The sequence below is a fragment of the Monodelphis domestica genome, chromosome 6 (assembly GCF_027887165.1).
Source record: "Monodelphis domestica isolate mMonDom1 chromosome 6, mMonDom1.pri, whole genome shotgun sequence".
In the NCBI taxonomy this organism is placed as follows: Eukaryota; Metazoa; Chordata; class Mammalia; order Didelphimorphia; family Didelphidae; genus Monodelphis; species Monodelphis domestica.
The window spans coordinates 91,399,923-91,411,972 of NC_077232.1; the positions used below are offsets into that span (position 1 = coordinate 91,399,923).

A 12,050-nucleotide genomic window follows, 5' to 3' on the forward strand; every position below is an offset into this window, starting at 1 on the left:
AATACACAGCTATTTATGGAAGGCCTGCTGTGGGCTCAGCCATGTGCTAAGATACCAGGAGGGATATAAGAAGTCTGAGAGTTGCATGTCTTCAAGGAGAAATTTGTTAACCAGCTGGGGAGACGAGATGTGCGCAGGATGAAGGTAATAGAGAAAAAAGAGAGATGTTCTGGGCGCTAGGGGAAAGAGCCCTACCCTTGAAGCCCACAAGAACTGGGTGCGAGTTCTGACTGCCCATTTTATCCCCCAGCTACCTTTATGAGGGGTAGAAGAATCTGTACCTCCCTCCCCTCCTGGAGCATTGTTTTCTGGTTGTATCTTGGGGAAAACACCAAAGAAGCATCTATTATTGGTTTAGTGACTTAATTTCCCCCTCTATAATATTCTTAAAAACAGTATTTCTTTGCTTGGCTATGCCCCAGACTTTGCTGAATGCACAGATTTCTTGTGGATGCAGACCAAATCTGACTCCACTTTAAAGGAGTGAAGCCAGTCTAAGATTCTGTCCAGTCTCTGAAACTCTGCACTTTGTTGTATAGTCAGCCATGGGCTAAGAAGCTCTGAGGGAGAAAAAAGAATCTGGAGCTCTGTATTCTCTCTCTTCCAGGAGGAAATGATTATCTGACTGTGAAGAAAAGACACGAAGATAAGACACAAAGAAGTAGAAGGAACATAGAGATGAAGCCCTCCCGGTATGCTTGGACCCCTGCCACATCAATGGCTGCCATTATCCAGAGGCTTCTGGTGGCAGCATCTCCTTTTTGATTCCTCTTATTACTTTATCCCTGCCTGTGCGCTTGAGCCAATATGGGTTGTTCTTATCAAAATGAGAGAAGAATAAATTCTTACTGAGCAATAACATTTTACATTCATATGGTTCTTTAAGGACCACAGATAGGTTCATGGGGTTAGAACTGGAAGCATCCTTAAAAGCCAACTGTCTCTTTTATAGATTAGATCTTGAGAGGGCAAGTGATTTGTCCAAGGTAACACTGGAAGCAACAGAGGTAGCCTTTGACCTTAGGTCCTCTGATTTTTTTTTTAAACCATTACCTTCTCTTTTAGAATTCATACTATATATTGGTTCCAAGGCAGAAGAGAGGCAAGGACTCAGCAATTGGGATTAAGTGACTTGTCCAGGGTCATACAACTAAGAAGTGTCTGAGGTCAAATCTGAACCCAAGACCTCCAGATCAGGCCTGACCCTCTATCCACTGAGGCCCCTAGCTGCCCCCAGGCCCTCTGATTCTAAAGGCAGCACTCTTTCCACTAAGTTCCTCAAAGGTAAGGACTGTCTTGTTTTTTTTTTTTAATATGGATATTTCTTCAATAATAGCACTGGGCCTGGATTGCACTAAGTCCAATTAGAAGTGTTTATTAAGTGTGATAAAACAAAAAGAAAGACAGTTCTTACTCTCAAGGAGCTTACTTTCCATTTTTATTTTAAAAAATAACTTACATTCCATATTAGAATAAATATTGTGTATTGATTCCAAGGCAGATGAATGCTAAGAGCTAGGCAATGGGGGTTAAGTGACTTGTCCAGGGTCACATAGCAAGGAGCTTACATTTTAAGAGGAGAAAGACAAGACATAAAAAGGAGATGGGAAGTAGGGGCCAGAGAGTGAGAGTTATGGGAGTGAACTGAGTGTGGTTTGGGCACCACATAGAGTGGTGGAGAAGATCTGGGACAAAGATTATAGGAAATGGTTATCCTGAGATTGAGAAGGCTACTAGTGAGGAGAGACTAAAGTTGTGAGAATAAGAAATGTAGCTGAGAGGTTCTCTCTTTCTCTGTCTCTTCCTCTCTCTGTCTTTGTCTGTCTCTGTCTCTCTCTGTGTTTCTGCCTCTCTCTGTCTCTTTTCTCTCTTTCTTTATCCCTCTCTTTCTGTTTCTCTGTCTCTCTCTTTCGCTGTCTTTCTCTTGCTGTTTCTCTGTCTCTCAGTCTCTCTGTTTCTCTTTGTCTCTGTTTCTCTATGTCTATTTTGTTTTCTCTGTCTCTATCTCTGTCTCTCCTCTCTTTCTGTCTCTTGCTGTTTCTCTGTCTCTGTCTCTCTCTTGCAGATTCTCTGTCTCTTTCACAATATTTATCTCTCTGTCTCTGTCCTTCTGTTTCTCTGCCCCCTCCCCCCAAGAAGTTCCTCCTTCAAACCCACTCCAACTTCCATCTCTCTCTGCTGGAAGCCTTCCTTTTGGGTCCTGATGGGGGGTGTCTGATTTGAGAAATCGAGCATCCCCTATTGCTAGGTGGTACAATTGGACGGAAGGCACATAGAGGATTTCCAGCTGGCAGGCTTTGGAAGCCATCTAGCCCAAGGCTCTCATTTTATAGATCAGGTGAAGCCACCTGGGTTGTTAGGGACAGACAGACCTCAGCTATCTGGTTCGTACTCTTCCCATCATTCCGTACAGCACTGAGCAGCAGCAGCAGCTGTTCAGGTGAAGGTGTTCAACTTCAAAAAAGAGGGAATCATCATTGATTTGAGTCTGTTATTCTTATGACTTCGGGGCCAGCTTCCTTCCCTGCTCCCAAATGTATGACCCAGTGGGGGAGCTCCCTGTGGTATCCTTAGAGGTGGTCAGAGCTATGGGCAAGTCCTGGCTAACCAAGAGACCCTGACAGAGCCAGGAAACAGGCAGATCAGGGCATTCAGACAAACCTTTGTCCTTAGCAGGGGCATGACACTGTGGCTTCAAACCTCCTGTTTGGTGGTAGGTAGAGATTTCCTGGGGGCAGTATCAGTCCTGTACCTTTATAACTAGGAGGCAGCTAGGTGGCTCAGTGGATGGAGAGCCAGACCTGGATTCAAGAAGGCCTGAGTTCAAATCTGACCTCAGACATTTACTGGCTCTGTGACTCTGGAACTTACCTTCTCTTAATTTATTTTTTAAACCTTTACCTTTTGCCTTAGAACCAATACTCTGTATTGGTTCTAAGGCAGAATAGTGGTAAGGGCTAGGCAATGGAGGTGAAGTGACTTGCCCAGGGTCACACATCTTGGAAGTGTCTGAGGCCAGATTCAAAATCAGGACCTCCTGTTTCTGTGCTTGGCAGCTGACTCCATTTTTTATCTTCTCTTTATTTCCCTTCCACCCTTGAGTTTATACTTTCAGAAGCACAGATTGCCCTGATTTGGCCTTTATCTTGGGTCCCATTCTCCATAATCCTCATTTCTGTTCTACTTCTCCCACTTGCTCCTGCAATGCTCCTCATTTTGTCTGGCTTAATAACTCCTTCCGTCATCCTCCAAATACCAGTTCTGAAATAAGGATCTGTCTTTATTCCATCAACTATATCTACAGAGAATTCATAGTCATCAGGTGATAGAATCTCACACAGCCACCCCACAGGGACATTTCTTTTCAGTCTGGGATTCCGACCTCCTCCATTCTTTCCTCTTAGACATGCTCGGCTCTCTTGAGTGGGGAAATCATTGCTTACATCTTAGTTTACTAAATGAAGACTCAGTGACCAAAGGTATAGAGAAGTACAAGGTCTGATTCTTTGGCCAATGCCATCCACTGCTCTGGAAGGCTGCCTCTAGCCACCTGCGGTGGGCAGCTGGCTTGTGGTCATGGCAGTCCCCTGTGCACAAGAGTGGCTGTGTGTGGTCAGCGTTCTTCTTCACGCTTCCTTCTGCCACTCCAGATGGAGAGGGGCTAGAACCTTGGTGAGCCACTTTGGAAAGGTCACCAAGTTCTACCCTAAACTGTGTGATGGCCCAATTTTAAATGAACCATCCAATTCCTAAGCACTGGACCTTGTCCAAACCACATGTTCAATAAATATTTGTTGAAGGATGCTTGACTCATAGCTATTTTAATAACTTTCTTTTAGGGACAGTGAGCTGCCTCAGTGTCTAGAGAGCCAAGCCTGGAGATAAGAGGTCTTAGGTTCATATTTGGATTCAGATACTTCCTAGCTGTGTGACCCTGGACAAGTCACTTAATCCCCATTACCTTACCCTTTATCACTCTTCTGCCTTGGTACTCATACACAGTATTGAGTCCAAGATGGAAGGTAAGGGTTTTTTAAGAAAAGTCAAGAGGTGAGAAAAGTAGGAGAGTTTACCTAGCATTTCAACTCTTTTGCCTTAATACCTTAATTCTGCCTTAATAGTATTGATTGTAATATGGGAAGTAAAGGCTTAAAAAAAATAACTCCTTTATACTGAACTGTAAAGTTGGCCAAGGACATGTTATACATGTTCTCATTTGATCCTTACCATCCTGTGGGGTTGGTTCTAAAAAAAAAAAAACCCACCCATTTTATTGATGAGAAAACTGAGACTTAGAGACATACCCAGAGCCTCATAGCTAACAAGTGTCAGAGGCAGGATTTCAATTTAAGATTTCTTTAGCCCAAATCTAGCATGTAAGCCACCATACTATCTTGCTTCTTCTTCAATGGAACTCCAATTTCATTGGTTACTCTATTAGTACAGATGACTACTCCCCATCCCTGACCTCTGTCCTATCTTCTTATCCTCTGTGGTCTTTTCCCCTTTCCTCTTATAGACCCCCCCCCCCCCCAGTGGGCTGAGAGCCTTTTAAGACTTCTTTTACTATCTGGAATGAGGGGAAACTCTAAAATTGTCAGTATCAGAAAAGGCGGCAATCTGCATTAGAAGATAGTTTCTTTATCCTATATTAATGAAATGATTGGCCATGTCTGAATCTTTACAGCTCCATTTAGGGTTTTCTGGTAGAGATGCTGGAGTGATTTGCCTTTTTCTTCTCCAGCTAATTTTGCATGTGAGGAAATGGAGGCAGAGTTAAGTAACTTGTCCAGGGTCACACAGCTATGAAGAGTCTGAAACCAGATTTGAACTTAGGAAGATACATCTAAGATGCCACCTAATTGCCTCTTTATTATTTTATTAAAGGCAGCTAAAGGACACAGTGGATAGAGTGCTGGGTCTGGAATCAGGAAGATATGAGTTCAAATCCAGCTTCAGACACTTAGTAGGTGTGTGATCCAAGGCAAGTCACTTAACTCGTTTGCCTTGGTTTTCTCAACTGTAAAATGGGGGTAATAATAGCACCTATCTCCCAGGGTTGTTATGAGTATCAAGTAAGATTATAATTATAAAGCACTTAGAACAATGCCCATCCCATGGTGAGTGCCATATAAATGTTAGCTATTATTATTAGTATTAGACTCTAACCTACCTTTTTAGTCTAATTCCATATTACTACCATGCCAAAATGAACTTGATTTCCTGAGCTTCCTCCCTGGGTCTCTGTATTGACACAGATCTTCCCCGTCATTGGAATATGCCTCCTCCTCATTTCAGCCTGTCCAAATCCATTCTCTATTTTCCAGGTGTTGACTCTTCCATGGTTCTGGCCCGATTCCACTCCACCAAAAGAATTCTCTCTCCTCAAATTTTCCAAGATCACTTTGTCTTCATTTCCTCTGCCTTGATCTCTTTTTACCTCAATAGAATATTTATTTATTTATTTTACAACCCTTACTTCTGTCTTAGAATTTATATTAAATATGGGTGCCAAGGCAGAAGAGTGGTAAGGGCTAGGCAATGGGGGTCAAGTGACTGGCCCAGGGTCACACAGCTAGGAAGTATCTGAGGCCATATTTGAACCCAGGACTTCCAGGCTCCAGGCCTTGCTCTCTATCCTCTGAGCCACCCAGCTGCCCCCATAATATTTGTGTACAAATCACATCCTTCCTATTATCTGCTTGAAGGCAGAGACCATGTCACCTTTTATCTTTGTGTTCTTTGTTGTTATCTTAGTGGTGATGCCTTGCACATAGTAGGTACTTAATCAACTTTTTTATTTTTAATTTAATTGAGTCAAGAAATCCTGAATTCAAATTCTAATTAAGATATTTATTAGCTGTGTAATCATAGGCAAGCCCTCTAATCATTCAACTTCAGTTTCCCCATTTGTATAATGGGGATAATAATGGCATCTACATCCTAGAGTGGTTGTGCAGATTAAACAGGTAACATTCATAAAACATTTTGTAAGTCATAAAGCACTACAGAAATGCAGTTGTAGATTCAAAGGTTCATGTTATTGTTGTAAACAGTTCCCTGATTACTTGGGTCAGGTTAGAACAGTTTGTATGTTCCACCACACCAGGATCTTTGACTGACATTCAGCAGGAATCTTTCCAACATTAACAAGAAGCCGAGGAAACTCCTTCCCTTCTCTTGGGTGCTCATGAAGATGTCCCTGAAGTACCCCTTAGACTTTTGGTATCACCATTCGACTCTCTTAGTCCTGGCAAACATTTGAGAACTGCAGGCTCCAGGTGGTCCAGGTTCAATGATAGGAACTCACACATATTGTATCCATCTCCATATATTTTTTATGTATTATCCATATATATTTATCCATATATTTTATATATTACATCTAAATTTACTACACATAAATACATATAAAGAACGCATCTATACATTTACACACATGCATATAAATATAATATACACATATATGCTAACATCAAGTTCCTTGAAACTCTTGATAATGATACTGGGATAGTTTACCATTTCCTTCTCCAGCTCATTTTACAGGTCAGGAAAGTGAGGCAAACAGGATTAAATGACTTGCCCAGGGTCACACAGTTACTGAGGCAAAGAGGGTTAAATGACTTGCCCAGGGTCACATAGCTAGTAACTGAGGCAAACAGGGTTAAATGATTTGCCATGGTCACATAACTAATAACTGAGACGAACAAGGTTAAATGACTGACGAAGGTTCAAGCCAGATTTGAATTTAGGAAAATGAGTCTTCCTGCCACCCTATCCACTGTGCTACCCAGCTGCCTGAACCTCTCTCCTAATTCCTTACTTTTCTCAGTGGTAGTGCCCTGGACTCCTGCTCATCTGCCTCATATCCTCGCTAGATTCTCAAAGGCTTTCTTTTCAGGGCAGCAGAGTCCTCGCAAACCCAACCCAACCCAACCCAACCCAACCCAAAACAACAATTGACACTGACAAGAGGAGTCCCAGTAGCCCAGATCCGCGGCTGTAGTGGGTCTCCGGACTCATTCGGAAGAATTGCCTTTTTCCTGCTTCCGGCATTTCCTGTTGTCCATTTCTCGCTGCCGCCTTCTCTACTTAGTTTTAGAGTCCCGCGGCCGCTGCGGTCACTATCTGAAGGGCTTAGCTCGCTCTCTTGCCTCCAATTCTGGTCCTGGGTCTAGTCCGGAGGCGGGCGCTGCTGGCTGCCAGTCTTTCCGCCACACATAGTCTCTGCCCACTCACTACGGGCTACTCACGGCTTCTCGGGCCTCTGCTATCCTCTAGAAGGCGTTTGCCGTTTTGTGCTTTCTCCTTTCCAGATACCTCAGTTCTGCTCTTCTCTGGGAGTCCATGTTCTCCTTTGCTTGCGACCCGCTGCCTGAAGCATTATGGGAAACCCAGTCCTATACCAAGCCCTTGGGAGTTCCCGGAGTCATTTGGCATCTCTGCCGGTATAAATGTCTCCTTTTCTCTATTAAATCATTAACTGCGTTGAGTATTCGTAGTATTTCCTACGGGCATCCCTAGCACTCCACATAATGATTTGCACATTGTGGGCACATAAAAAAATGTGATAAACGGAAAATTTTGAATTGATCGGGCCTTACACAGCATCTCTTCTAATAACCTATCGAGAGTTACGAGTCGTGCAAATGAATAAGAGAGGGTGAGTGACCTCTGGGGTATGTGGGGAGCCAATAACTCTGGTGAGGGCACCAGCTTCATTTTTTTTTTGCCCTTGGAAACTTATGGCCAGCTTATAAAAGCAAAACTGACTTAGACTTCTGGACCTGAATTGCTCAACTGGCCCTGAGACTGTAGAGCTGACCATTGCAGGAGAGTACCCTAAGAGGCTTCTGTATGGCAGAATTGTGAAAGTTTGGTGGTCAGGATCCCTGGGTGGGCTTTCTTATTTATCTATGTGTTGTCCTTTGAGTGCCCCTGTGGAGACTCCTGTCTTGTGGATTGTGCAGAAAACTATATATCTTTTTATTTTATTGATAGAATTTATGTGTCTCAGTGCCTCCTTCCCCTCCTTGAATCATAGAAACCATCATCAAGGAGACAGCTATGTATTTATAAATTGTGTCTTTCATGTTTCCATTTTTCAGTTCGTTCTTTGGAGGTTACATTTACAGTTTCTTCTGTATCTCTGTATGATGTTCTCTTGGTTCTACTCATTTTGCTGCTTATTATCCTTTGTAGTTCTTCCCAAGTTTTTAAACAACTACCTGGCTCACCAGTTCTTATGGCACAGTAGTATTCCATTACAATTATGGCCCAAGATTTGGTTAGCCATTCCCCAATTGGTGCCATCCTCTCCATTTCCAGTTCTTTGCCACCCCAAAGAGAGCTGCTCTAAATATTTTGGAACATAGAGGTTCTTTTTCTTTTCTTCTGATCTCCTTGGGAAACAGATCAAGTACTCTATATCGTACACCACAATATGTCACAGAGAACTTGGGCAATGATCATGGCAGATCACAAGTGAGCAGCCATGAGTGTGTCCTTGACTGTACTTGTTCAACCTTTCCCCCTTGGTTCTCTTGGGTGTGGCTGCATCAGAGGCTGTGGGAGACCCATAGAGGCACCAGCTGCTGCTTTCCTATCCCACAGCTCATTTACTCTGCCTTTCTGATGGTGACAGTGTCAAGATTATGAAATTCCTCTGTTAGAGTGTAATGCAATGTTCTCTGAGGTTACTTTCCTGTGTGAAGCAAGATGACTAAAGAGCCAGCTGCTTGAACTGCCAGATGTCATGCAAATAGTCCTTGGCTAAATTCTCTTGTCAATCAGTTGTCAGCACTTAATCTAACCTTGACCCTTCTGGGCCTTCTGGTAGGACAAAAGGGAGAATGCTAATATAGTTGGGACAGAAATCCCAGTTTAGAAGAGAATTAGCACTCCTGGAGCAATGTTAAATGGCTAAATGATGAAGCCTGTGAGCTTGTAATCTATAACATCTTTCAGTCTTAGAGTCTAATGAGAGGGAGCTAGGAAGAAAACTCTGGATAGAGGTCTGACAGGGGCTGGGATTAAGAGGAATCAGGGTAGGATGGGTAGCCAGGGTGAATTATTGATTTGGGGGGAGGGACTGGGCAGGTTGGGTGGGCCAGGCTACCTGTTCTCTATGGTGTTGAACAAAGACTTGAATGCATTAGACCTCCTTTTGATTCAGTTCTAACTCTTATGTGCTATGTGAAAATAGATAATTCCTTCTTCTGAAAAAAATATAATTATTAAATACATTTTTGAGTTTAGTTTTTTTACATTTTTTTAGAATATATTTCCATGGTTCCATGATTCATGTTCTCTCCCTCCTTCTTTTCACTTATGAAATGGAAATGATAATAGTTGACAGTGCTTTCCACATAAAATTATTATGAGAAAAATACTCCATAAAATCCGAGGAAAAAATATGAATTGGCTAAATTGGTTGTTGTTAATACCATTTTTAAAACAAACAAACAAACAAACATAGGACACCTACATTTCACAATATATATTCCTTTGCCTCCTCCACCCAGAGGGTCATCCCTTATAATGAGGAACAAAAAAGAAAGGGGGAAAAAGTTCAGCAAGTCTGAGATCATAGGCTGTGTTCTATACTGGCAGTGCTCAGCTTCTGCAAAGATGAGAGGAAGTTGAATTTTCATACTTTTCTTTGGTCATACTAATTATATAGCCTTCAGTTTCACCTTGGCATTGTTTTTTTTCCATTTACATTATTGTCACTTTGTGTGTTTCTTGGTTCTGCTTACTTTGCATCAATTCAAAGAAGTCTTCTTGTGCTTCTCCATCTTTATAGTCATCATTTTCCACTATGCAATATTATATCACATTAATGTATTGTAACTTGTTTAGCCATTTCTCAATTGGTGAGTGTCCATTCTGGTTCTCCTTTGCTTCAGAAATGTGAATTATTGTTGTTGCTGTTATTATTAGTCAGAAAAAGATATGATTTCAGTGGGACTTATGTTTCACTCCTGGGATTAAGAGAGTAACAAACAAGTTATTTGGGGGGTCAATGTCAGATATCTGTGAAGGCAACAACTCTAAAATGGTGTGAGTTCAAAAAAATAGGTCCAAAGCTGGGGGCTATAACCAGAGCATTGTAAGAAAAACACCAGGGAAGGGTGAGTTCAAAATGTCAGTAACTGATGATTTATCTCACAGGTCTTTAGTCAACATCCTCATCTTACTTGGCTGGAGACAACCTTTCTCCCAGACATCCTCAAGCAATACCCTGTGGTGGCAGCAAGGAAACCAAATTATCCTGAAGCTTGGGAATGAAGATTTTGGAGCCTTCCATGGGTTCTAAGATGACACCAGTGGAAGCATTGAATCTGAAGCCCTTCCTCTGCCTGAGTCATGGTTTCCTTATTTGCAAAATAAGCTAGTTGTACTGGATGGTACATAAAAGCTGTCCCAGCCTTTATATTCTTTGGTTTTAAGAGAGAGTGGGACTCTATGGGGATAAGACATTGGGTAGGTAACTAGGTGGTAGATGTTGGGACAGGGTGATAGAGAGTGGAGAAGATACTGAAAGGATGACTTTATGGGAAGGCAGGTGGTCATGTGGTATAATGCGAGGAATGGGCCACCATATACCTACTTGTGCTTTCCTTTTAACCTCAAAAACCTCTCCAATCTTCTACCTGTTGTCCAGATCCATAATCAAAGGGGAGGTATGAAATTCAAATAAGCAAGAGTGAGGCCCCACAGAGACCAGGGTTAGACCATGTAGGCAACTAGTTGGGAACATCATGCCATAAAGGGAATTTTTCAATGATTCTTTTTAAATTTGTTTTTCAATACTATATTTAAAATGCTTATTTTAAATGCCTAGAATGTAAGTTCCACAATAGATATCTTATTTAAATCTGCCATCAGAGAATCTGGGTTTGAATTCTAGGTCTATCTTTCATTATCAAGTTGGTCTTTGGTCAGTCATTTCATCTCTACAAACCTCAATTTCTTCATTAACTAAAGGAAGAAGAAGCATGGAGTAGCTGCTGGACTACTGGCCTTGGAGTAAAGAAGCTCTGACCTTGAATCCTGCCTTAGCTGGACAATACTGGACAAGCCACCTAACTTCTTTAAATCTTTAAAATCTCATTGGCAAAATGAGAAGAATAATAGCATCTATGCTACAAGGTTGTATCAAGGATCCAATGAGATAATTTGTATAAGGAGTATTTTTTAGCCCTGTATACATGTTGTAATAGATAATATTTTGGGGGTTGTATATTTGATAGATACTAGATGACTAATGGATCAAGTTTTGTCTACCCTCCTCCCTATTCCTCCCTCTTCAGAAGCCTTTCAACTTCCTCCCCCCACTTTTCTTCTGTGAGCTATGAGATTTCAGAAGAAACACTCTTTTCTCTTCTTTTCTCAAGTAAGGGTTGATTTGGGGAAGACAGGACAAGGGTAGAGGGGTAGGATTTCCCTATTCTCTATAATAAGGGTTAGGAGGATATTGAGGGAAATGGCAATTCTGTCACAATTGTGAAACAGAGTCAGTCAGAGAGAGATATAAGGACTATGGTCTTTCTTCTAATTCTTCCTTCAAATCAGCCAGGTCACCTCTAACTTGATTAACTCACGTCCCAGAGATACAACAATCTTCTTTCTTTCATCCCAGCCAGCCAGCCAAAAGCCTTCAGCTTCAGTCACCACCATCAGCCAGAAGCCAAAAGCCTTTTTGCCCAGTCCAACAGTTGGCTTGGCTCCAACTGCTTTTCCCAGTAACATTCCAAATGGAATTTTCATTTGACTGACAGATGATCCATCCTCAGCTTTCTGTCTTGCATGCTTCTTCCTCCACCATAATGTGAAGTGTTATTATTAAATGGAGATGAGCAACATTTCTGTGGATTCATTGGATAGAAAAGGCCAATGGAAAAGGGGTACCATAGAGAGGGGTAATGGTGACCATTAAGGGCATTGAAGGTCACCTTCTTCCATAGGAAAGGGAATTAGTGGTCCAGACAATTAACCCAATGGGTTACAACAGGAACACAATGTGTTGGAGGGGCACATTCTAAGGG

At 42.0% G+C, this 12,050-nt stretch overlaps 1 long non-coding RNA gene across 1 annotated transcript; it reads right to left on the reverse strand.

The window, feature by feature from the left end:
- Positions 1–9,484: 9,484 nt before the first annotated feature.
- On the reverse strand, positions 9,485–11,740 carry LOC130455037 (uncharacterized). Its single transcript, XR_008912821.1, has 2 exons — positions 11,607–11,740; positions 9,485–9,929 (listed from the first exon to the last, which is right to left on the reverse strand). It is a non-coding gene; the product is annotated as an uncharacterized LOC130455037 (long non-coding RNA).
- Positions 11,741–12,050: the final 310 nt, after the last annotated feature.